The sequence below is a fragment of the Anser brachyrhynchus genome, assembly GCF_964034855.1.
Source record: "Anser brachyrhynchus genome assembly, chromosome: 4".
In the NCBI taxonomy this organism is placed as follows: Eukaryota; Metazoa; Chordata; class Aves; order Anseriformes; family Anatidae; genus Anser; species Anser brachyrhynchus.
Window position 1 is genome coordinate 8,294,544 of NC_137698.1, and position 26,283 is coordinate 8,320,826.

The window sequence follows — 26,283 nt, forward strand, 5'->3', positions numbered from 1 at the left end:
GCATCATGCTCTCATCTTGATGGAGTACTTCAACCACCTGGTGTCTGCTGGAAAAGCCACACAGCAGGCTGTAAGCAATCCAGGAGACTCCCTGAGTGCATTGAGGATAACTTCCTGGTCGAGGTATTAGACAAACCAGCCAGAGGAGAAACGTTACTGGACCTGGTGCTCGCCAGTGCAAACTCATTGAAGAGGTTAAGAGCGGAGGCAGTCTGGTCTGCAGTGATCACGTCCTGGCTGAGTTTGTGATCTCAGGGAATATGGGCCTGGCAAAGAGCGAAGTCAGGACTCTGAACTTCTGAAGAGAGAACTTCCAGCTGTTTGAAGACCTAGTGGATGAGATCCCCTGGAACACTGTCCTTAGGGACAAAAGAGCTGAACAGAGCTGGCAACTCTTTAAGGATGCTTTTCTCAGAGAGCAAGAACTCTCCATTCCCATGTACAAGAAAGTGAGGGCAGGAAACTGGGATGGCTGTGCAAAGACCTGCTGGGCAAACTGAGGCACAAGAAAGAAATACACAGGCAGTGGGAACAGGGACGTGTGGCCTGGGAAGAGTACAGGGATGCTGTCCAGATGTGCAGGGATGGGATCTGGAAAGACAAGGCACTGATGGAGGTGACCTTGGCAAGGGATGCAAGTGTGCCCAAGGACTGTTTCTTGAAAGGAAGATGTCCAGGTACTGGAGTCCATCACCAGGTGTTCAGCCCCTGACTCCCCATGATATTTAAATTCTCATTTAAAAATCATCTCTACTCCATTTACACATGTAAGTATCACTTAATTTATACCTCTGTTATTTTCTTGGTTTAACTGCATTAGCAGGCCTCAAGTCATAGCCCAGCCTTCTACTTACAAACTGCTATTGAGATGTCTGCCTCACTTCTACCTGGCATTCCTCTTGACAGCCCCTGCATCCCACAACAGCCACAACACGGAAATGCCTATAAGAGGCACATGTTTGGGTCTGTGATGCACCCACAGGAGGAAGAGAGTGATTTTTCCTGCATTTGCCACCCATCGCAAACATACTTGTTTCATCAGAAGCAGCTGGGCATCTGAGAGCAGCACACTGGCTCATTTACATATTGCAATGCAAATGCTGAACACCACAAGTCAAATAGCACTGAAAGGGAGACAAACTTTCCAGAGTTTGGGATGAGCAAGGACCGGGAACAACAGATCAGGTTCTCTCTCCGCTATCGGTTGCAGCACTACAAGGAATATTCAGTTTCTGCAACCATCATTGTCCACCATACAATGAATGTAAAAAAAAAAAAAAAAGAGAGAGAAAAAAACATCTTAAAACACAGGTATAGGCAAAATTGAGTGTCAGAGTCTAACACGTGATATATTTTACATAACAGGGAAAGGACAATTTTGATAAATACATATTTCAGTTTTGTGGAAAAATGAGAAGCAAATTCTTGAGTAGGGATGCTGGACAGACAGGACAGATGGGGCAGTGAGGTGTTTGGACACTTATCCATGCCCTTCACACATCAGGTGTCTGAAGCTGTGCATGATAATGAAAGTAGCCTGCATCGATAGTCCAATAACTGGTCTTGATTATTAAGGTTATGCACCCTAAAGCAGCCTCTCTGGTTGAGAAATCACTTCTGGAAATCCAAGCCCACGTGTGTATTCTGTGAGTCAGATAGCATATACAATATTTATTGCTCCTAGCAAAATAATCTTATTTACCTGTGAATGATATATGGAACACCACTTAAGACGTTGGTCTTCCTCTATTTGGAAAAGAAATAGATCACGTTATAAATGAGTTCCCCCGCTAAATCTGTTTTTCTTGACACCCTTCTCTGCAGATTCTGAGTCCATCTTCAATAATTATTAATTATTCCCACTTTGTCTTCCTCTTCATCACACTAAGACATATCATCTCATTGCCAGAAAGCATGAATCTAGATATGTCTGAAGGAATGTTAGAATCACAGCTTGAAAATTTATTCACATTAAGAGGGCTTCCAGCATACAGAAGAGCTGCTTGTAGACTTTGGCCACTTTATATCATAACAGAGCAAAACGTTATGTGAAAAACAGATAGTACTAGCCTAAATGGTAGTAAGATTGGGAAACTTTCCCTGATAAAGCTTTGAAACTCAGCTGAATGAAAGGTACTAAAGAGGAAAGGCAGACTTGGGAAAAAAAAGACAGAAAGATTAAGTGATCAGCTACATGCAGCTGTATTTCAAAGAGGGACATTATACACTTTCTGAGTTTCTTAAAAAGTAACATTTCCATGGAAGTTTACATACCATACAGCAGAAGCTATTGCAGCTTCTTTGAATTGCATATATAATTTCATACTTTCTATCTTGTCAAAATAAATAGAAGGAAATTACACCTAAAGTGACCAAACACGAAGTCTTTATTTACAGCTCCTGATAAAGTGAGAAAGAGAAACAGAAATTAGCTGAAGGAGCAAAGTGAAATGGTCAGCCAGGAGGGAAAAAAAGGATGAAGTAACAAAGGAACAACCTGGCAGCACAAAAATACTTCAACAATTTAAAAAATAATAAAAAAAAGGGAAGGGTCAGAGTCTTTGTCTTTTATCTCTGAGAACTGCAAAGAGCCCCGAAGCTGATCAGAGGCAGGGTACTAAATTAGTGTCTCATATATAAAATCAGGATTGCAACTCCAGGTTGCCTATAGGGTGTCAAGATTAATTAGTAAGTGTTTGCACTGTGCTTTAAATATGTAAGACACTGTATTAGTGCTAAGTATTACCATTGCAAATAGAAGAATTTGAAGGAATTTTCAAACCTTGAAAGGACCATGTTTACATAGTTGAAATTAATAATTTCTGCTAAATAATTCTCCAGTACTTTTACCAGTGTTTGTCACCAACTAAAACAAATGAAGGCTTGGCTTTCTTAACGACAAGATTTGGCCAACTATTGACAATAATGTAGTGCAAGTCAGAGTAGCCCAAGATAAGATGTTTGTCTGTTAATCAGAATAAAGTCCCCTAGTGTGTTACATCCTGGTAAACATAACCGATGCTTGTTTAAGACTCTTCAGCCAAGAGTAAGAGAAAAAAAGGAGGGGACAGAACAGAAGTTTACGTTCATTTCTGTCTTAAAAAAAAAAAAAAATCACATAAAGGAAATACTGGAAAAACCTAAGCCTAATGTGTCCAACCCTCACCCCACTGAAGTTGTTAACAGAACTCTTTTGGCAGCAGAGCAGAAGGTTTTCACCCAGCACATCCAGTTCTTTTTTAGCATAACTCTACTGAAGAAAAGCGAGTTGTACTAGATAGCTCATAAGCCATTTGGAAAACAGCATGGACACTGAGGTGACAAAGCCAGCCGATGATACTCATTTGCCCAAGGTAGTGAAAAATGAAAGCAGATGTGTAAAGGTGCAGACAGACCTCTGACTCTGACTGGCAGATGAAAGGGCTGGCAAAATTGAATGTAGATAAAGGTATAGTAGTGTACATGGGAAAAAACAATTTTAACTCCGTATACACAAAAATGGGCTCAGACCTGACCGTTAACTGCCTAGGAAAGAGATCTCGTCGTTAGAAATACCGGGAAATACTGAGAGGGGGAAGGGGGTCCAAGGGGAAGTAATAAGCTATTACAGTTCACCCCAATCATGATTACTTTGCTGCTGTTGCAGTCTGTCCTCTCCACTGAAACATACAGTGGAAACAAACCAACACAGAAGAGCAGTAAGGTTGGTCAGAGGTATGGCTCTGTATCAGGACCTAATAGAGCCCCTCAGCCTAGAAAAAGCCAACTGTGAAGCCTGTGATAAAGCTGTAAAAATGCTGAGAATTATGAGGTACATACACGGGGATCACAGATTCATGAATAAATTTAATATAACAACTGGTGGCACCAAAAAGAAATTAACAAGTAAGCAGGGAGCAGCAGATGCTGCTTTGCACCCTACGTAACCGGGCAGTAGCATGCATTTCCACAGGGTGTCACAGGAGCTAAAAGCTAATCATCCACATCACTGTAAAGAGTAATAAGTTAAAAAAAAATAAAAATCCATCAAGGGATATTACACAAATATATTAACTTCTTGCTTGGGGAACCCACAAATTGCACGCATTTGGAAATTGTACCATCCTACATGCTTATGCTCTTTTATAGTCTTCCCTCTCCTGTTGCTACTGGCCGCTGCCTGCCTTGCTCTCACTGTGCTCTCACTGCTTTCACAGCTCCTGTATTGTTTCATCCATGCTGCTGAGTTACTTATGTATGTTTAAGACGGCGGGGGGATGGAGGACGAGGAAATGCAGACGGCAGAAGCAGCAGGGGAATTTAGATGGTGCAGATCAGGGATGGCAGAGGATGCTCTAGCAGCAGGACAAAGGATGCAGGGCATCCACCATTTGCCTGTGCTTTTGGAGTGTGACTGGCTGGCCGAAGACACAAGACCCTCTGTCAGTGTCTGCAGGTGTGTCTCGGGGCAGCCCAAAGCTGGAAGCTGCCCCACTGCTGCTCCTGGCAAGTGAAGCAAACTCCCGCTCCTCGGGCTGGGAGGGGAAAGCAGCTAGAAAAGGAGGGTTGGCGATGCTCCTGGGCTGCCTCTAGCCACCGACCTGCCTTGGCTTGGGGTGGCCTAACTTGCTGCTGCTGGCTGCTCCTCGCCCGTGCAGGTAACTCCTGTAAACCCCAAGGCAATCTGCAGCATGCTTCCTGTTCTGCCTAGCCCTACTAAATAAGTCATAGGCAGACATCCCTTCGATTTTTAATGCAATCCCCTGTACGGTGCTAAGCACAGACCACACTTAGGCAAGGAGCACAAACATGAGCAGACAGGCAGAGTCAGACCACAAGTCTATCAAACGTGGGTGATTAACCGCAGCACTTCAAAGCCTTTTCGGAAGCTAATGCATGCCAAAAATTAGGACCACCTGTGTTTGAAATTATAGCAAATGGTACATTTGTTGAAATGGTACATTGTTCCAAAATCCTTATTTTTGCTACCGAGCACCTATAAGAATTCATTCTTATTCAGAATAAGAACCTAAGAGAATTCAGTGAAAAGCTGGATAAAGATGTGCGTAAAACCAGCAGTCTTCGGGGCATCTTCTGTTATTACTCATTGCAAGGGAGAGAGGGGAAGGACTTGAGAGTTAGTACTGTGGTGCTACAGGCCACGGTCTTGTAGCTTCAGAATTCAGGTAGCTTCAGCCAAAATATTTTTTTTTTTTTTTTTGCACATGAAGGTTTTTATTCTTTATTTATTTTTAAGTACCTAATAGACATGGGACATTTTTTCAGATTCAGGTACTGTTTTAATTCACTTTACAAATACAGCGTTAGTGTTTCTACTATGAACATGCTAATTGCAGTAATTGCAATAAAAGCCTTGGTTTTAAAAATTAACAGAAATTCATCAATATCCATCCATATCCTGCTAGTTCACTTATCACTCTTTTTTTTTGTTTTTGTTTTTTTTACTTGGACTAACTATCTAACAAAAGAATGAAAAAATGGTCTGAATTGATGTGCTGGCTTACGACCACATTATTTTCCAACGGGTCTTTTGTTTGGTTTGTTTTTTTCCTGCTGACAGGATGCCCCATTTTAGGAAAGACAATCTGTTTTTCACCTGCTGCTCGCCCCAGAGAAGGTGTGGCGAGGCTGCCAGGAGGGACTGTCCTTGTGTGTGCGTGTGGCTGTCTGCAGGAAGCGCCAGTGGGTGGTGAAGCACAAAATGGAGAGGGAGATTGCAGGTGAATTTCTGGCTTCCTTCTGTCTAATTGTCTTTTAACGATTTGACTGCTAGTTAGCTTGCCCATCAACTGCCCTCTGCAGCAACACAGGCCCCGTGAATCAGGCACATCATCACAGCAGGACACGGTTGTTTATAAAACTGAAATACATAATTTAATAATCCTTCAGGCCAGATCCTCAGCTGATGTAAAGAAGCATTTACTCTGAAGTGAGTTGATCTACTCTGACGGCCTTTAGGTGAGGGTCTGGCTATCTGCTCATATACATGGCACAAAAGAGCTTTTATCTATGCAATATTACAAGGGCAGGAAAATCCCACAGTCCCACCGGGTTGTCTCACTGCATGCCATAGTTTCTCAGAGCTCTGAGCTAATTTGAAGAAATGCAATTAGAGAAAGTGTCATAGCTGCAAAAGGATCTGTAATTCATCACCTGCTGAACAAGGGTAGTCAACACTGAAAAATGCATGAGCTCTTCTGAGTTTTTGGAGCCACTGGAGCAGTGGATCGTAGCAGCTCGTACCCCAGACCTCCTCCCTCCCTCCCTTCCCAGGTTCGTTGCAGTGGGCTGTGAGCAGAGCTCTTTGCAGAGATCCCGCATCCTTTTCTGCAGAGCAGCGCAGGTTTCCCAGCAGTGATGTACCGCTGAAGGGCAGAGGGTGTCCTCCTGACAGAGCCCCCCGTTTAGAGCACTTTAACGTCAATGTCAGTCTCCTGGGAGGTGACGCGTGGGGGCCAGAAATCCTTGGTCTGGGAACAGATTGGCCTGGGATCTCCATCTTCATGAATAGGCAGTCTCTAGCTCCAATTTAATAACCAAAAGCTTTTGAGGGCTGCTCAAAACCAAGGCAACCCAGCAGGTGCACATGGACTGCAATGAGCTCTGCTGGGGACAAAAGTAAAACCCAGTGTCTGGAAATAAAGTTGCTCACACACACATTTGTTGCTGGGAGTCTATGTCTGGTCATTGTGGACTGGGATTGTGATGGACGTTGTCTGCTGGGATTGTGCTGTGAAGGAAACCCAGGCACCTGAGGATTGGTAAATACAGAAGTGAATCAAGCACTGGACACCTAAATATTCCAGATACCAGCTCGTATAACAGCAAAGAGATCTCAGGGTAGCAATTTAGATGCAGGCCTAAACTTCCTGTTTTCTATGCTTTGACAGCTATTTCTTGATAATGGAAATTAGCAGTAGTTTGGACCTGTATCATTACATATATTTATATGTCCAGCTCCAGAAATTTTCCTGACTTGAACCTCAGTTTGAACTACATATTTTGTCATATTCCACAAAGCATTTCCAGGCATTTTTCACCTGGTCTTTGTTGCTAAACTGATAGCAAGACAGAGAGGCTACACTGAGAGCACTTTCTGAGCAGGTACTTCAAAATGGAATAATGCCACATCATCTGCAATTGCTAGGAAAAGAGACCTAGGAGAGATGCTGTTAAATGAGAAGCACACCTGTGACATCAGTATTTGTGTGTGTGTGTGTGTTGATTATTTTTTTTTAAACAATATTGTTCCTTCAGCCTTGAAAACAAAAAATGTTATGCTGGCATCATTTCAGGTATTTATTTAAAGCAGAAACTACATTTCCAAGCACAAGAGTGAGAGCAAACCAAATATGTAGGCTGCAGAAAACACTACGTGCTCTAATGCCATCTATTTGGACTTGCTGAAGTACAGCAGGTTGTACTGTAAATCACTCTGATCAGTGTGGTCATAGGTGGATGTTCTGCATCTGGCAAATGCTCTGAGGACAAACTGATTCAGCATTGTGTATTGGTTAACAGATCTGTTTGTGCAAGCTTAAAGTGGACTCCATTACATTATTAAACCTTAAATTATCTTCTTACGCCTGGCATGCTTAAAGGGCTCTGTGAGAGAGAGCTTGCAAAATAATCGAGGAGAAAAGTAAATCAAAGAAATAATCAAGTTGAAAAAGCCTCTAGGCAAAAAACACAACCAATGCCACAAGCCAGCACACTCCATCCCCCCCATCCAAAATTCCCCCAAACCTGGGAATGCAGAAAGAAGAACTCGAAGGGAAAATGAGAAGAGCGTGTGCTTCTCGATCACTGTAGAAGTGATGGCATCTTTGGATATACATGATAGATTTTGTGGTCAGAAGAAACAGTCATGCCATTTAGGAAAGATGATGGGTATTTGGTATTGCTTGTGAACATACCATGCAGCACACCAAGCTAACTGAGCTTGTTACCGAGTAGGGGGTCTAATCTCTTTTTTCTTGTGGAGTAAGTCTTCTTTCAGAGAAAGCTTTCACTGACGTATTGTTTTCACTGCTAGATCTGATTTATCTGACTCTGCTCTAGGCAGAGGCTGTGTAAGTCAAAAAAAAAAAACAAACAATAACCAAACCAAGCCAAGCCAAGCCAAGCCAAGCCAAACAAAAACAAAAACCAAAACCTCTTGAATTAATTCAGTAGGAAACCTAGTAGCCAATGTGAGTGGTTAATGAAACCACACACCTAGAAATATTGTTCAGGCTATGATAGCACTTTTGTGATCTACAGTTCTGTTGATGTTTGATGTAAAGCTAACAACACTGCTCTGATATAAGGGATTATCTGTGTAAATGATGCTGCATCTACTTTAGTCAAAATTAATACTGTACACAGCTTGGAAAAATGATTTTGCTTTAACACAGATTTTTCTCTTCAGTATCCAGAAAGGTGTTAAAACAGACCTATCATTTTAAAGTAGTTATTCTGTGGTATGTAGTCCTCCTTAAATGAAAATCATAAATTGTGCATGTGCTCCTGCTGGCTATTAGCTTCTAGTTAGTAGATTCTGAATTACCTTCCCAGAGTAAAATGCTTATGTGAATCACAGTTCATAATATTGCTTATTCAGCTACATGTCTGTAATTTGAACTAATTGAGTTAAGTAATAGTGTCACAGGACTTTGGTGCAGACAGTTTCTGTTCTGGCTGTCGTCAATTATCAACTCACGCTAATCACTATTACTGTCAAAACTGACATCAGTGCATGGCAGCATTTATCTTATTCCCAGTTCTCATTTCAAAAGGCTCATTTACATATGGTATCTATTTTCTACATTCATGCCTTATTCCCATTATTCAAACTGTTTCTGCCCCCCTTTCTATACTTTTCTCTTCCTTGTACTAGCCATACCTCACTTTCATTATTATTATTAATTTTTTAATTTATAGTGTCCATCCTATTATTTTCAGGAGTGAACCACAAATGAGGGTTTCCTAGTTCTCTGTTTTCCTTTTCTCCTCCTGATAAACCATTGCCATAAGAGGCTTCTCATTGACTCTTTTGTTGCCGCCTCTGCACATGTGTCTAATGAATGTGCTGGAGATACTCAAAAAGCTCTCAGTGGAGGAGCACTGAATTACCAAAGTCCAAGCAATTGGCATAATTTGAAATGTGAGAAAGCAGTGGCTGATTGTGGCTTTACCTTGCACTAATCTTCAGAAGCTTTCAAATCTACCTGTATTTGCTGCTGCTGCTATAGCATTGGAGATCTTACAGCTGCAGTATGTTGATACTATAAATAAAATGCTGTTTCTGTTAATGATGATGCTTAATAAGGAGGAAGACGTAAAAAATCTTTTAAATCCCCACTGTGTTTCTGCATTTTTTTTATTCTCTTATTTCCTACAGCTCTCAATATTTCATTGTTTTCTTATGATTGTTTTTTATCACTTTGATACATCTAGATATCTAGCTTTCTTCTAGGCCTGAGTTCATGTTAAACTTCTTTATCTCCTTCCCATGCCTTGCAAGCATCATTAGTTTTCTCCTACCTTTCCTGTCCTTTACTTGTTCAACCACTTTGTTTTTTTCTGCTTCTGTCTTTCTGCATAACTCTGTACAACTGTATGAAGCTTGCCTTCTTCTAGCATCTTCTTTATCTGCTTTGTCTTCCTTTATATCTTCGTTTTCAGTCTTCATTGTCCTCCATTTTCTCTTTGCCACAAAGACCTTTTCCTTATTGATTTGTTCAACATCGGATCATTAACGTTTACTGACTCATTACCTATTGCAAATCATTTTTTTATGATTATTATTATCATTCTTAGACCTTCCTACTAAGCAGAATAATTTATATTGATGTTTTAATAGAATATAGGTTGAGATCCAGGTGCAAATACAAACATGACTTCTACAGGTTTAATGGGTTATGCTGCATTTGGTATTGTGGGGACTTCTTCACAGACTGCCCAGCACAAGCATGTAACCTTGTTACAGAAGGCAGACTGAAGTTCCACAATAAATCAATGCAAATTTATTTGCTGAGTAGATCAGAAAGTGGGCTTCCATCTGAAAGTTTCAGAACTTTATCAGAGTTTAACCTGCCTGCCAAATGCCAGAATAGATATGATGTGGAAAGCTAGAGTCATTTGGAAAATACACCATCACTTCAGCAAGAATCATAGAAGAAATATTTGTCAATGCTTAATTATTTCTGTAATGCAAAAGAGAGGAAGCTTCAACAAGTTCCAGGTCTTTATAGCTGAAAATTTCCATCAAATAGAAGGGGACTGCAACAAAAGGATGGCTTTTGGGGGGAAGAATTTCCATGGCAGGGAAAAGCAAACGTAGTGTGTTATTTCAGAGCTGATTGCTGACTCCGCCTTAGGTTCCTTCCTATATATGTTTTTGCTGTATTTCATTGAGATTACTTATTTCAGAATACAGACCCTAAAAACATGCATAGTAACATTAACTTGAACTCCTCCAGCATCAGGATTTAATACTGGGCGAGAAGAACTTGTTAGGCTGAATTTAGAGAATACAATTATTTGGTCATGTTATGCAAAAAATGAAATAAAGTCAGAAGAACATCTGAAGAAAATCATGAGTGTTGCAAATGGTGCAAAGACCAGCGTGGTCAGATATGTCACCTGGCCTGCAATGTTCTTCCATTAGAGATGCACTGCACAGTATTACAGCTGTCAGTACAGAGACAGGTACTTCACATCTCTGGAAAACCTTATTTTCATTTTGCTGAAGGCATGCCCTAAAACACTGCACTTCTTGTAATTTCAAATCTGACTTGCACCCTACACTCTGGTACACCTTTGCAGAAGATGACATCTTTCACTCTACTCCTCCCCAGGGGCCTGGGAGGCACTCCTTCCAGCCGAGCCATTTGCAGTGTAGAAGGAGGGGCTGATGCAGATAGGATTTTACTAGTATGTGCATAAAGTTGGAAGCACTGACAGCTGGCTAAACTCATCCCTCCTCAGAAACACTGCCTGCAGGTCAGGACAGGGCCGGAGAGCTTTTTCTCCTCCATGCAGCAGCTGGGAAGGAACAGAAGATGCTACTGCAGTCACAAAGCGCTGTGGTCCTCCTTTCTCTCTGGCTTTTCAGCATCAGTGATAGCTAAAGTGTACACAGAGAAGTATTTCACAGTGTGCTGGGAAGACAGAAAAATAAGCCTGCAGTCAATCATGTGCTGTCTGTATTGAAAGCAACTGCCTGGGGCTCTCACTGGCCTCCCAACAGCATTTCTAATTTCCCTCTGTACCTCAATAACTCATCAGCAGCCTTAGCTCTGTGCTGCTCCCACAAAGAGACCACTTGCCCTTACGCAGCTTCTGCCAGGCAGAAGGACAGCAGAAGTCTGAACTTTTTTTTTTTCTTTTTTTTTTTTCTGCAAGAAAGACAATATTGTCAAATCTAGTATAAATATTTAAGCACTGAATCAAATATTTGGCCGCATGGGCTCCTCCCCAGTGCTACTTCCCCGTGTCCTCCCAGGGAATTCCTAATAATAGCATTTTCTAGTTTCTTTTAAGTTCTCTTGTGGTGGTATTGCAAATGGTCATTTGCAACAGAAACAACTAGCAGGATCTGCATCAGTTCTTCCCGAGTATCATGATTGAGAAAGCCTAGAGAGAGCTGAAGGAGCCAGTGAGAGAACATAGTCCTGGAGACCAGACAGGCTGAGCTATGGACTTCCCCAGTAATCAGGGCTGGAATGGACAAATGGCTTATTTATAATATATTGAAATGCTAGATTTTGGGGCCAGCCTTCCTTAAATAAAGCAGTCATTATACACATTGATAATCTTTGCTTCAAGTGATCTGACCCTTATGTACCCGGCACAGCAGAAGGAAAAGAGAGAAAATAGCCTGCTACAAAGATTGGACAAAGGCTCTGGAGATTTGGTGCAAAGCTTCCAGTGTAAAGTGTCCTTCAGCAGCAGAGCTGGGTTAAAATAGTCTTCATTTATCACCTTTGCAGCTTGTTTCTGCATCTATGTCACACCTAGATTGCATCCTCCTGCTTGAGGAGACATGGATTGAAATCATTCAGGTTACAAACTCCCTTTGGGGGTGTAGGGAAAGGTGACAAGAAAATGGGCAAAAATTTCACGTAGTGACTTTGTTCATCTAGCACCCCCTCTTTTGGGGGGATGCAATTCTTCTGGAAAATGCTTTGTGATCAACTGATAATGATACATCACTTATTTAAAGACCGTATTTGAGACCTTCATTGTGTGTGGCTAGGTTTCATATGCGTTAGTTTCCCAATCTGCACATGGCGGGGAAAGAGGAAATTAGGCAAGTCATTCACGAGCTACAGCAGGTAGCAGTGTCAGGTTTGAGTTTTGAACTCCAGAAGACTCTGAATAACACATTTGTCTTCAGACCACAAGTCTACATTTCTGTCAATTTATTTGGAAGTCCTGGAATTTCCATCAGTCACTCAGCTCACTCCCCCTTTCACGCTCTATTTTAACAGCTTCAGATTATACACGTTATGCCTGCCTGCCTGTTTTCCTTCCCTGTAATGAGACGTGGAGACACTGCTGAGGCTCAAAAGCTCCTTCTTAAAAGAAAAACAGCTTGCAGAAGTTTGAAACATGAGTGAAATGTTTAGCAAGCCCCAGATCATTATCTCTGCAGCCACGGGTCTAAAGGGCAAGGTTATTATCTGTATATTGCAAAATGTTTTCATATATATTTAATAGATTTTGTCAATTTGACCAAGTAAGTGTCAGATAATTAGGGCCAGTCTAACAAAAATGCTGCAGCTATAGTATAATTTCCATGATTTTTTTTTAGCAAGTTGGATATTGAAGAAGATTAGGCAATGCAGAACATTTTTTTCTCCCTGTAATTACTCTTCCCTTCACTACACTTTTACCAGAACTTCATGAGGCGTGGAAGGATGCTTTATTATTTTATCTGTTTCCTGTCACAGACTGAAACTTGGCTTACTTAAATGCCTCCCTTCTGGAAGTGGGGAGGAGAAAAGGGCCTGCTGGAGGTTTTACAAGGATCCAGGCTGACAGGCTATATACTGGAAAAATATCACCTGACTGCTAAGATTTAAACTACAGCAGCCTAGAGGGAGGCCACCTCAGAAAAAAAAGTGAGGTGCAGCATAAACACAAAACCCGCACAGTGCAGTGAGTGACAGATAGTAGTGTCAGCCCGTCCCACATAACGGGAACAAATACTGCCACGAGGATTTGCCATGGACTTGCAGCAGCCACATCCCCACCTGGGTCTGATGCGAAGGAAGCTTTCGCTTGTCAAGACTGATATCCATTTTATTTTTCAGGGTGACCTCCGCAGCATTGACAGCTCCAGCCTGCGCTTGAAACGCTATTTTTGATACAAAGACCTGTATAGTTAAATGACATACTATAAAAGAAGGTAATTTATAAGTGTATAATACAAGAGAAGATTATGGATCACTATACTTCAACAGGAAATTCATGGATACACTTTTCTGACATATCAATTTGGAGCCCATGCCTCTGGATGACTTTTTCTCTCCCTGTTTTTTCTCCAAGCCTGGATGTCCTTTAAAGGAAACCATAATAAAACTAATTTCTATCATCACCAAGGGCATTGCAGAAGAAAAATGAGAATACAAGTTGAAATGAACATAAATATTAGATGCCAAAATATATCACTGTTCAGAATGCAGTAGAGACTGAGCACTGTGCAGTCCTGCATATATTCTGCAGCTTGTGACAAAGTCATTTCTGTTTCTTTCAGGATGATAAATAGGTCATAGAGTTCAACTACATAATCAGTTAATATGTATAGGGTACAAATCTCAATGAAAGAGTAGTATTTTCTCTTGCTGTATCAACCTTTATGGAAACAAATAATCCTTAAGAACTTCTAAACTGAGAAATGTAAAACGAGCTGCATCTAACCTCAGGATCAGAATTTAGAAACAAAAAAAAAATCCTGTTAAGAAAGAAAGAAAGAAAGAAAGAAAGAAAGAAAGAAAGAAAGAAAGAAAGAAAGAAAGAAAATAAAAGATGAAAATTAAGAGTTTTATTTTCATAACAATTCAGTGTCTATAACATGAAGTGGAACTGAAAAAAGTTGATGTTTAGTGAGATTGAGAATTGGAGATTGGAAAGTTTTACAATAGTACTTAATGTAAAATTATGGCTATTAGGATTTTGTTGCTTTGGGTCTAAAAATAATGTCATATAATTTCACATTAATTTCAATTAACATATAAGTCTTGCTATGGCACTTTGTATAGGATTGGACTCCAGGGGAAAAAAAAAAAAAAAAAGATTGAGCTTTGATGTACATATTTTGCCAAGGAAGAAGTAAGTAAATTAACTAAGAAGGAAAATGTGCTTTTAATCTATTTTATTCTACTCTCTGCTGACAAGTATTCTTCTTTGTTGACATTTTTATAATATGATTTGGAAAAAACACTGAACAAGTTCAAAAGAACATCTGAAAACACTATTTGACCCATAAATGGACCACATTTGGTTTTTTAAGAATCTGAATTTACTTAACTGCTTTCTGTGGTATCGCAGCATAAACAACAGATTAGCAGAAAGTTTGGAATTATGATATGAATACCAAAAGTTTCCCATTTCCTAACTCACTATAGGAGGAAGAATATTTGTATATCTTTGTTTCAGTTTGTTTAAGTGTAGTTACTCTGGAAGATGTTAATATGTAAGAGAAAACACAGTGATAGATAAATTTATGAAGAAGTGAGAATTTGTAGTATCATTTTCCTTGTGACCTATTTCACTGATTTAACTATCACTGGAAAGTTTAGAAAAGGAAGAGGAGCTCAAGGTCTTTGGCAGCATCCTCAGGTTATCCTAAGAATAAGAACGGAGGCAGGGTAACACACTTAAATGAGTTGTTGGAAGATGAGCATGTCTGGTGATGGGTCTAGGAGGGACCTTAGTGCAGCTTTTTTGGAGGTGCTGGAGGTACACATCCTGCCTTTGAGACTGCAGTTTCAAACCCCATCACTGTAGCACCTTTGGCCAGCTCTGAAATTCTCTGAAAAACAGCCTACTTGAAAAGAAATTCCATAAAATGCTCTTAACCTCTCTACTCTCTAAAAGACATTTTGAACCAAATAATCTAGCTCTATCCTCCAGGTAGCATGAGCACCAGAGAGAAAAGGTGTTTGGTAGGGGTCTGGGTGAGACTAGTTGGTTTATACAAAGTAATGCACAGTGTCAAAAGCAGGGATGGTAAATTAGGCTAAAAGCATAACGTGGTAATGGAGAATGATAAATTGTGTGACAAAATATGACCATTAATGTCCATAAATTTAGGCATATAAAATAAACTAACCTTAAAACACTGACATCTAGCTCAGAACTTTATCACATTCATTCATGGGTATCATGCGAACCTGATTTTCACATTTTTAACCTTCTTAGGTGTAACAAGAAAGGAAGTGTTTTGTTGTTGTTTGTTTATTATTATTATTCTTTTAATTTAAATTATATTTATTATAACTATTTATTATAATATTATAATTATATTTATTACATTACAAGAGTTAGATAGAAAAATGACTAAATGACTCATAAGCTGGTAGCCCGTATGTGAATTTAAATGGTGCGTGGTACAGAAGGTAAATTGAGTGCTGTTGTTTGATTTCTATAACAAGAAGCAATGGAATTAAGAAGAACCTTCAAATCACATTTGAATGAAGGAAATACATTTTGCCACAACAAATTGTACTTACAACAGGTATAGCAAGATCTTAGTGGAAACATATGCCAAAGCAATAGGAGATGCCAAAAAGATTCACTATTGTTTTTTATGTATAAATGGAAATCAGATAGCCTCCCTGAAATAATGGAGTATTAAGAAATAATCATTCATTGCTAGACCTCATCAACCCAGGTGGCTGATAACCGAGGTTATCTATAACCTCCACATCAAAGGTATATTTACTTGGAAGGTCCTGAACTATGATAGTGTCCCACTCTGCAAATATTCTAACCAAATGGCCATTTAAATTTGGCTGGGACATGGAAATAGCTCCAGGCACAGCAATGGTGATCTCTTTGTGGATGCAAAGTGTGAACAAATGAGTGCACTAATACTTCTGAATCCCAAATATCATCAGTCTCTGAGCATCAAACAAGCAGTGATGCAATAGAAAAGCTCTTGAGGAGCTCAGATGCCTGTTTCCTGAGGGCCTTCACTGAGCTGTGCCGAGGAGCACCTTGGCCTCACCAGCTGCTGGAGCAGTGGCATTTCTCACGAGCAGAATGCTGCAGACTCAAACTCACACTGACACCAGTAACTAGTTCCGATAGGACACAACAGCACGGGAAACCTCTACTTTTACACCATGGCTCAATAATACAGAATGCTACCTATGCTTACCCCACAACCTCCTGTTGCAGTATCATGAAGATTTTATCATTCGTGCTGTAGATCTGCATCTGTTATTCAGCTTGTGTTGCCAGAGCAGAGTTTAAACTGCATAGAAGACTGTTTGCACAAATAATTAAAAAATAAATAAATAGATCAAGTTAAATTGCACCTTTTATATAGATATTGCAGGTCTCTTTCACTCAATGTCTGTTAGGGGTCTGCAGATGTGGTTAAGATGATAAAGGGGAGCCTCAAGAGGAGGGTCATTGGCTACTACCATGTCTCCCTCAAAAACATGTGGATGTATGTACGAGAGCAAATGTTATTAGGGTTGTAGCTTAACTACAGTTGTGGGCAAGAGAAAGGAGAAGAGCCCTCAGAAAAGAAGTAGTGTACACACAATGCTGTTTTCCCTCTAGGCACCTGAACCTCATCAAGCACAAATTTATCAGCATTGACTGAGAAGTGGCTGAAAGTGGCTCTTGGTAATAAGCACCTGTATTTTTGAAGACCAGTGTCCCTATGCAGTATAAGGTATTAAAAAAACCACATCAAACTGCCATCTGGGAAAAACTCTTTTGATAACCCATGCAGGGGGACACAAAGGAAACACATGATGAACAGATTTTCCAAGTTCTTATTTCTAACCTTGTTTATCAATAGTGCCCTCAGTTTTGAACAGTTACAATTTTTACCAAAACTTTAACAAAGACTGAAAAGTAAGTATTTGTATTCTGCTGTATATATAAATATAATTATATTACCTACACAAATGCCTACAGCTTCTTATGCAAGTAATATGCAAATGAATTTAGCATTGTTGGAATTTGTAATCATTCATATGCACTCATAAATGGAGTCTAAGAATATATGCTAACACACTCCTCGTGTCTACAACATGTCAACGTGACAATGTCACTCATTCACATACACATTTGTTTCTATACTTCTGAATTAAGCAGACTTTCTATAGACAATATTTCAAATATATCAAAATTTTAATTTGTATATATTTTTCTTATTTAATTAACGTTAACACACAGCAGGTCGGTGTCAAAAATATAGTTTTATTATATTCACATGAAACAACAACAACAAAATCTAATTATTTGCAATCTGACACTAAAAGCATCACAGTTCTTGTATTTATGAGACTCAAAGGGCTGAAATGAAACATACAGAGGGGAAGTCAGCTGATAAATTATTATGTTCAGGACCTCACATAAAGAGAATTTTTTTAGGAGAAAACATTGTGGTTGACTTTTTCAAGTGCCACACAACTTAACTCATTTACAGTAGTATCCTGAAAAATGTATAGGCTCCCTGCATTTCAGAAACCAACTGCTTTGTTGTAGACAAAGTAAGACAGTAGACAAGGTAAAAGTATACATAAATTATTATTTATAATCCAATATTCTTGAAAACATGACTCTTAATGAGCCCTTCACTCTGCTAGGTACATTGTATCCGGACAGTGATAGTTCACCAGCAGAAAAGTGACCAATATAAATAAACAAGACAAAAAATGTGCCTAGAAAGAACTTCTGTCCTCTTCATCGCATATCTACGAGAATTGATAAAAGGCTGGACAGAATAAAAGATTTAGCATCAAATACAGGAGACACAGAGAACACTTGCCTCTCAAAACCAGGTGCCAGCTACTACTTCAACCTGAATGTATCTGTGCTCTCTCTAACCTTGAATCCGCTAAGCTCTGAGGCTTACACCTGTGTACGCCTGCTGCTGCCACTACCCTTGATTAGAGCAGCAAACCCTGCCCAATTCCTCATTACCAAAAGGGAAAAAAAAAAAAATAAATAGTTTTTATTGCTTTCTTTTGGGCTGTGGATCTCAGCTGGACAAAGATAGATGCTTCATGGCAATCCTGGGTGAAAGTCTACCTCTACCACTGAAGCAGTTTTAATTCCTCCCCTCCCCAGCAGCTCTCCCAGTTTTCCATTTGGCTGGTTTGGATCCAGCTCCGTGTTGCTCCACCCCTCTCACACTTTCTTGAGGGTGTCAAGGTACTTGGCATAGGATTTCTCTCTCAGAGGCCAGGACCCGAAAATTAAAATGTTGAAGATTTGGCAGTCAAGCTTTTACCAGTCTATCAATAAATCTTTCACAATCAAACCTGTGAGGGATGTAATCTCCTAACTCCTACTGTGATCTTTTATGAATATCTTATTCCTAACGTAACTTTCTTTTATCTCAGGTCATTCCTAGGCTACTTTTTCACTGAAATTTCTTGGAGTATGTGGGAGGAGAGACTTTTAAAATATTTTTTTTAATAGCAACATTACTTTCAAGTTTTTTATGCTTACCTCCCTCCAGCTCCCTTTGTGACTCAGAAAATAGAAGGACAAAGGTGGAATCCATTCTTAATTCAGCTTGGGTAATAAATCATTTTGTCACAGTTAAACAGTGGGAATATGCTGGAGGAGAAACGCAGAACAGCCCTTTTCTCATCAAATACTAGTTCCCTGCTAGGGCTCAGAAACAAGGTTCACTTCAGAGCCTTGTTCCCAGCTTTGTCATGTTACTGGTGGCCTTATATTCCAAGGCTTATTCCAAGTGGCTGCAGACAGGTTTACATAGAGAAATAATTTGCTCTACTGGCATCCTTTCTGAGCACGGTGGTCACAGAAGGTGAGGATGTCATCAGCAGAATAGGAGAGACACATGGCCAAGCACTGGCTTGAAGCTGAAAAGCAAACCCGTGTCCTTGGCAGTGTGAGGAGTGATTTCCCAGAGGTACTGCAGCACGATAAAAATAACAGTTCCAGCGAGGATTCTTAAAGTTGGGCAAAAAATTACCAGGAAGATGGAGGGGGGAGAAGAAAAAAAAAAAAAAAAAAGAGGAACTTTCCTAGGTAGAAAACAAGATTAAAATTATACCTGTGGTAGGAAGACTAATTTTGAATTCAGTACTTAGTGGATGGCTCCCTGTTGCCTGGCCTGTTTTGAGGCAGATACAGCATGATTTTATCTGCTGCTCTAAGCTTGCTCTGAGGATGTCTACCCACTTTCAGGAGTCACATGGCTCTGCTTGTCCTTCAGGCATGAAATGGTATGCATGCTATTCAGGGATCAGACGCTGCTGAAATCCGATGAATTAATAGTTTAATTCTACCAAACTACCCTTGAAGAGGCTTTCATTTCATGGAGGAATTTAAAAAGGGTTTGCTGCTTTTGAAATATTTTGTTTGGTTAAGAAAAAAGCACTTGCTTTTAAACATCTTTTGCTGTGTGAGGTCACTTTGCAGCTTCTCCAGTGGGTCCTTACCCTCTGCCCAGAAATCATGTGGTTATCAAACTTTAATGCTTTCGTTTTGTTTGTATTGAATTTTTGGTTTTCTCTGAACACTGTTGTATGCAATCCTCAGAGAAAGAGTCATTTTGAAGTAAGTATTACTGCAGTTCATTACAGATATGCACACCTGGTTCTTTCTTGTCTTCCTTCAAGCAAACTAAAATATTTAGAATTAATTTAGACTGAAATATGCATTTTCTTTTCACTCATTGAGGAAAAACAGCTTTGAGATAGCCTTCTATTTAAAATTAATTTATTTTGGGGTGCAATATGGTCTGAGCCATGGTTGATTTTCAGTACAAAGAACACACAAAAATGTCTTAGGCAGATTTAACTTGAAAAGTAGTGCTACGAAGTATTCTGAGAATATATGTAAGGTATGTCATTGCTTTTTTTTTTTTTTTTTTTTCCCAGAGAAGTAGATGAGCACATAAAACGAGAAATAAATAAATAAATAAATAAGTCTGGGCTTGTATTCTCTAAAGCCACATGGGCAAATCAGTTATAAAGCACAGCTCAATGTACACCTGGGAAGCAGCCTTTCTTGAAGAAATTTTGAGAACATGGGACAAGGAGGAACTGAGAGGGGTTCTCAAAAAACAATTGTTGCTTTTTCTGGTGTTCAGCTTGCTACGGGGAGAGAGTTGAAGGCTTCCAGGCCAAAGCACCAGTTTGTCTCTGAGAAAAATGTGGAAATTCCAGAAGTGGAAAGAAGGCACTTGAGATATACAATGCATAACCTCATTATTTGCTCTGAAGGCTTTGGTCTTTCATATGTAATGTATACATTCCCACCAGGTAAGGAAAGATTTTGTCTTTCAGGTATTCAGTGAGAATGGGCTGTATTTTATACTTCATAATACGCTGCAGGTTACTAATGGTTTAAAGATGCCTTTTCTGAGCAAAGGAACAAAACTCCCCTCTCCCTGTTTTCCAGTTTTGCCTGACAGACTTACCAGCACTCTGACATGTACACAGCTATCTCAGACAAATATGGGGCATTTATTAAATTTGCCTGTATGTGCTACAATCTCACTTCTCACCTGTCAAGGTTAATTCAAACTAAATGAGACCTAACAGATTCAGACATGTGGCAGTGATAGCTCATATTCGTACATCAAAATGGAAAATGGGGGCCAGGTTTTCCTAGATTTTGGACAGTTATTTTTTATTTTTATAGTATTTTATATAAGTCCACTATGATCCTAGAGTCAAGCATGATCGATCATTATGAATTATGTATTAATAATGATTAATTGCAATGATTAACTGCTGCTGCTCAAGTCAGCGACAACTACAGTTGTCATTGTTATGTTAATTTGCAACACTGCAAAAATGATGATGAACTAAATTGACTTCATTTACTTTAACATAACCTATACTCTGTTTTAATTATAGTTCTATAAATACCTTGCTAGCAATCATGTCGACCCCCATTTTCCCTATTCTTATGTTATTAGTAGAGCTTGTTTAAATCAAGGTCAAACATGTCTTTCTAAGATGATTTATACATAACAATATATTATCCTTCTTTTCTATTATTTAGGAGTTGAAAAGGGAATGCAGCTCAATACAAAATCCCTGAATAGACCCAGTATCAGAAATTACTTGTATTTTCTGCCAACACACTCTACCCAGAGGGAATGCAATGACTTCTTTAAAACTCAGATACTAAAGGAAATGAACCAGATACAAAAAACTTGAAGTTCTCACTCTGGAAAAATATTTCTATCCTCTGGCCTTAGCACAAACAAGAACTGTGCATTTGCCCTATGTCTGTTGGAGGTTTCAGAAAGCTGTGCGGCATTAAAGAAATGGGAGATGTAGAGTACTCAGGGGCAAGGAATACTGGTGGCAGGAGGTTAAAGAGAGGTGATTCTCAGCAAGCTCCACCAAACACAGAAGAGCAGAATGATGACTTTGGGGATCAGATGACTGTGTCAGGATAAAGTAGTTCAAGCACCACAGCATGAATCAGTAATATCCGTGCAGTAGCTATCACATCAAGCACTCGGTGTCTTCTGTGAGGTAGAACAGCAGTCACCAAAACTACTTGACATACATCGAACAATGCCAGCGGCAAGGATAACAGGATGAAGAAGATGAGGTCCCAAAATGAAGACCTCGTCATGACTGGTGTGAACAACAGAAAACATGAAATTTTTTGGTACCTCTTGCATGAATGGCTTGCTCAAGTGAATAAGGTCTTGTACAACTTGTGCAGCTCAGAATAAAACAGGGATGTTTGAAATGGACAGAAGATGATCCATGTTCAGTCTCCTGCAGCACTCCTTTTCTCTGGTTTTCTGCCAGGCCCTGTGGTACTTTCCTCCCTTCCTTGCTGGTTTTCTTTTGGAGAGTACACAGAAAAAATGAAAGGGAGCACAAAAACAACCCCCTTTTTTTTTTTGTATTGTCTCCAAATCTATTTTTCCACAGAAACCCCAGGAACGGCACAAACTACACACAATAAAGGCTGGGAGCGCTGTGCAGTGATGGAAAACTGTCAGGGGGAGTTGAACCAGCGGCCACAGCAGGAGCAAACCTGCTATTGTAAAATGGGGTTAGCTGCAAATCTGCCTGAATTCCATGTTTTCCTTGTACTTTTTCAAACATAAATTGGGGAAATAAAAGTATTATGGTATGTAAACGGATGTCTATTTTAATCTCCGAATGACAGCTTTTAGCTGGAGGCATACTCGGAGTCCTGGTCACGAAGGATGCCTTGCATCTGTGAGAGGATGCAGCATTTGTAAAGCAAAAGTGGAAAACATGGTCCATAAGACCTCAATTTCATTAAAAAAATCTTGTAAGGGAAATTTATTCCAAGAGACTGGAAGCAGGAGAGGAACACTAATAAAGGCATCATCCCTGTTCCCCTCCAAATCATTTGTCTCTTGTGGTCCCATGTCCTAGCCTCCAGGCACAGTGGTGGCACTAGAGATACTGGCTGCAGTGACATAAGGCACCTTCCTTTGAGCTTCTTTCAAGCCACCAAGAAGCTACAGAGTGGGGTGGGACCAGTGGGTGTGTGGGTAACCCTTGTCCTGTGGCCGGTGCAGCTTCGGCATGAGGCCTCAACTCCTAATGTCACGTGGAAAAGGGGCTGCTCCCACCATGGGACCAAGGATGAGTGTTCAACCTAAACATGCCCTCCTCCCCCAGATTCTTTGCACTGGGTGTTTTAAAAATGTAGTACAAAGCACAGAGCACAATGATAAAGTTTCTGTGATGTAGAATTATTATTATTATTATTTTTTTAAACCTGCTCAGCAGTTAGGAAATATTGTATATATATATATATATTTTTTTTTTCTAAATAACATTCAGCAATAAAACAATAACGGGTATTTCTTTCTTTTAGGCTTTGTTTATTATGAGCCAAGAGCCTGGACTAAAGCAACATATCTCATTAGCTGAACTCAAAATAATTAAGGACCATCTGAAGATTCATTTCCCAATATCTACAAACAGAAAAATAAAATATAATCATGGAGCTATAAATTAAAACCACAGGCCTATTAACCATATGTTTCAAAACTATTAAGTGTCTGCCCTTCTTATCTGTACTTAGGAGAGAGATCTATGTTCTGATTTAAATACCCTGAGCTGTACTGGCTGCAGAATACCAGCTTTAATATTCCTTGTACAACTAATCTGAGGTAAAATGAAATAAAAATATTAAGCTAATCGTATTCCTTGAAAATCAAAACCAGCATTCAACATTTGGCTGCTTGAAAAATGTGGCCTCTGTGGATTTCACAGTATTCTCAATTTATACTCAGCTCAGCTCAGCGAAGGTCATCAGCAAAATTTGAGATTATTGCAATCTGAGTTTCCAAAGATGTTTTCTTAATTTTGATTGCATATGTTGCAAACATTTTTCAAAAAAAAAAAAAAATTGCAGTGGAGTTTTGGTTACATCCATGTAACACAATTCATGATTAGATTTTGGTGGCAATGAGTAGATTTGCAGCCTTTTCCACATTAAGAAAGGTCGTGTGTGGTCATATGAAAAAGCGTCAGATGCTTTGTGTAGCCAGAACTGTTACACCACACATTGACCCTTTCAAAATTGGAATACAGGAAATGTAGAAGCTCCTGCTTGCTCAGGAACAGCCCAAAGCAATGAGGTCAGGTGGCTGCCCTGGTGTCAAGCATACAGCTTACTGCTGGTCCTTCAGGCCCCAAATTTGGATCTTGCTTTTTAAAGCAATAAGTCCATTCTTATTATACCTTCAGGAAGAAACTGCACAGTTCTCAACTATAATAGCTGAGCCCTTTTGTTTTCCTTAGCCCACTGCTTTTACAGCATCTTTTCTGCACTTTTTTTTTTTCCATTTGTAGCACCCTGATAGCGATATTTTTATAAAATTATCTGAACCAAGATAGCTTAGCTCCACAGATTATTAGTGTTCAGAGCATCTTTTCTGAAGTGCACTAAGAGCTGTTGGCATGCTGAACAATTGACTGCACACACACACGTATGCATGCAGAACTGTAATTTGAAATCATTGCAGATCCCAGGACTCTCATTTACAAAGGACTCTCATTTACTCTCATTTTCTGCACTTACAACTTTTCCTCTCAGCCCTTATTAATCAACACTCCCATGGGGATCAGATATCAAAGCCTGGCTGCCCAGTCTAAGGCAAACTATCATGTAAATCAGCGGCATTTGAAGAATAAAACAGGAGTAGTTAAAGTCAGCCAGATGCCTCAAGATTAGGCTTTCTAAATTCAGCAGTGCACAGAGGGACAAAGGTTAACAAGGGGTTTTACATCTCCCAAAGTTTTACAAAACTGACATGTTTTATTGTGCTTGAAATGTGATGTATTGGTTTTATAGTGGCTTCCCAAATCAGGATGCATCAGTATTTGGGAGATGTGAATGCTGCTGCATTTATTATTTATTTCTTATTTCTGAACCACAATCGTGCTGCACTAAGATCTGTTCAAATGTAAGACAAAAATGGAGCTCCTGGACACGAGGAAGAACCGTTGTTAACAAACAACACACTCTTCTGATTTCTCACAGTTAGAAAAAAATATCATAGATAGGATGGTTCTCACCTTTCACAGACCATACAACACGAAGCATTACTGCAGTCAAACCTAATGATAACAGCTGCTTCCTTCATCTAGCAATGCTTCTGTGTTGCTTCCAGGTGTGGCACTGTATGAACAGACAGGGAAGAAGACACAAGGAGCCTCTGGTATGGAAGTATAATATGGCTGGTGTCACTGCTCTCACCTAGTGCCATAAATAACTCTGGCTAGCCCTGCTAGTGCCTGCAGCTATCAAGCTCCCTCTCTTCTGTCTAAAGGTGGGGATACGTAGGATACAAGACAGTGAGTTTGGCTCATCCCCACCTCCAGCCAATGGGGTTGGTGTGCCATGAAGGAGGCAGTGCCTTGTGCTTGACTAGGTCTCATCACAGCTGTGACGTTGACCATGAGCTCTGTCCCTTGGCACTTGCACAGGGGTGTCCAACCTGCTGTGTCCGGGTGTTGCCTGGTGGAAATGTGCGAAAGCCAAGTCCCAGACAGCTCCTTCAGCTACACGGAGCATTTACCTTGCGATGAGTTTATACTAATGACACCACTGAGGGTCCTAAGAATAGAAAATGTCATTAGCATTGCCTCGGTTTCTAAAATGCAGGCTGCAGGAAGCATTTCTGGCAGTTCTGAGATTATTAGCAGCTAAAGAATGTTATTGTTTTGGCCCGTCTTTGATGTTTTTGCCCTCTTAATGATCCCTCTGTTCTAAGAGCTTTTCCTCTTTGAATTTATATATTCAAAACAATAGATAACTGAGAAGTAATAAAATATGTTGTCCAGGGCATTTTTAATGGAAAGAGAGTCTATTATCCTGATTTCCTAAAGAATATCTAGATATATACAATAAATTGCATTGAATTATGTATATTAGAACACTTTATAATCAGCCTAAGATATTCAAGACATTTCAGACAGTAGAAGGCTTATTTAGTAAGCTTGTTAATGCTTGCATTAGGTTGAAATGAATAACAAACTGTCTGCGGTCTCTTGTGAGCTCTAAAATACAGTATTTAAAAGTAATCTCTTTCCTTGGTGGTTATTCAAAATATCATACGGCTTTTCAGAATCCAGTGTGTAATACTTCACTAAAACAATGGCTGAAAATGAAAGGAAAGCCACTAACACTTTTATAGTTCTTTGCAGTGCATAATAGTCGTATTTTCCCTGACTTTAACATATACAAATGTGTAACGTGACTGAAAGAGAAGAGATTGTCTTCTCTATGTTTGCATACACATACTGAAAAAATTCTGCTTGGGTAACCTCCCTTCTGTTGTGCAATGTAAATAACATATTTGTCCCTAACCTTCAAGCTTTATTTAGCCACTATTCTCTTGTTCCATGCTTTCTACAAGGTGAAAGTGATTTTTGACATTTGATGACCATTAACACAATGGTGTCAGTGCTGACTGGCAGAAAACTCTAGGCCTGAAGTGAGGTTTACAGTGGTCTTGTATCCTTCTAGGCAGCTAAAAGATATAGTTAATAGGCAGGTTTAACCTTGAGTGAGACTGGAAGAAACCAAATATATATATATATATATATA

At 39.7% G+C, this 26,283-nt stretch overlaps 2 long non-coding RNA genes across 2 annotated transcripts in view; one reads left to right on the forward strand and one right to left on the reverse strand.

Moving 5' to 3' along the window:
• Positions 1 to 26,283, reverse strand: part of LOC308193891 — a 336,962-nt gene that overhangs the window by 67,028 nt on the left and 243,651 nt on the right. The window lies entirely within an intron of this gene.
• Positions 18,447 to 24,688, forward strand: LOC308193892. The gene is made up of 3 exons (XR_013950037.1): positions 18,447 to 19,117; positions 20,303 to 20,474; positions 21,223 to 24,688. It is a non-coding gene; the product is annotated as an uncharacterized lncRNA (long non-coding RNA).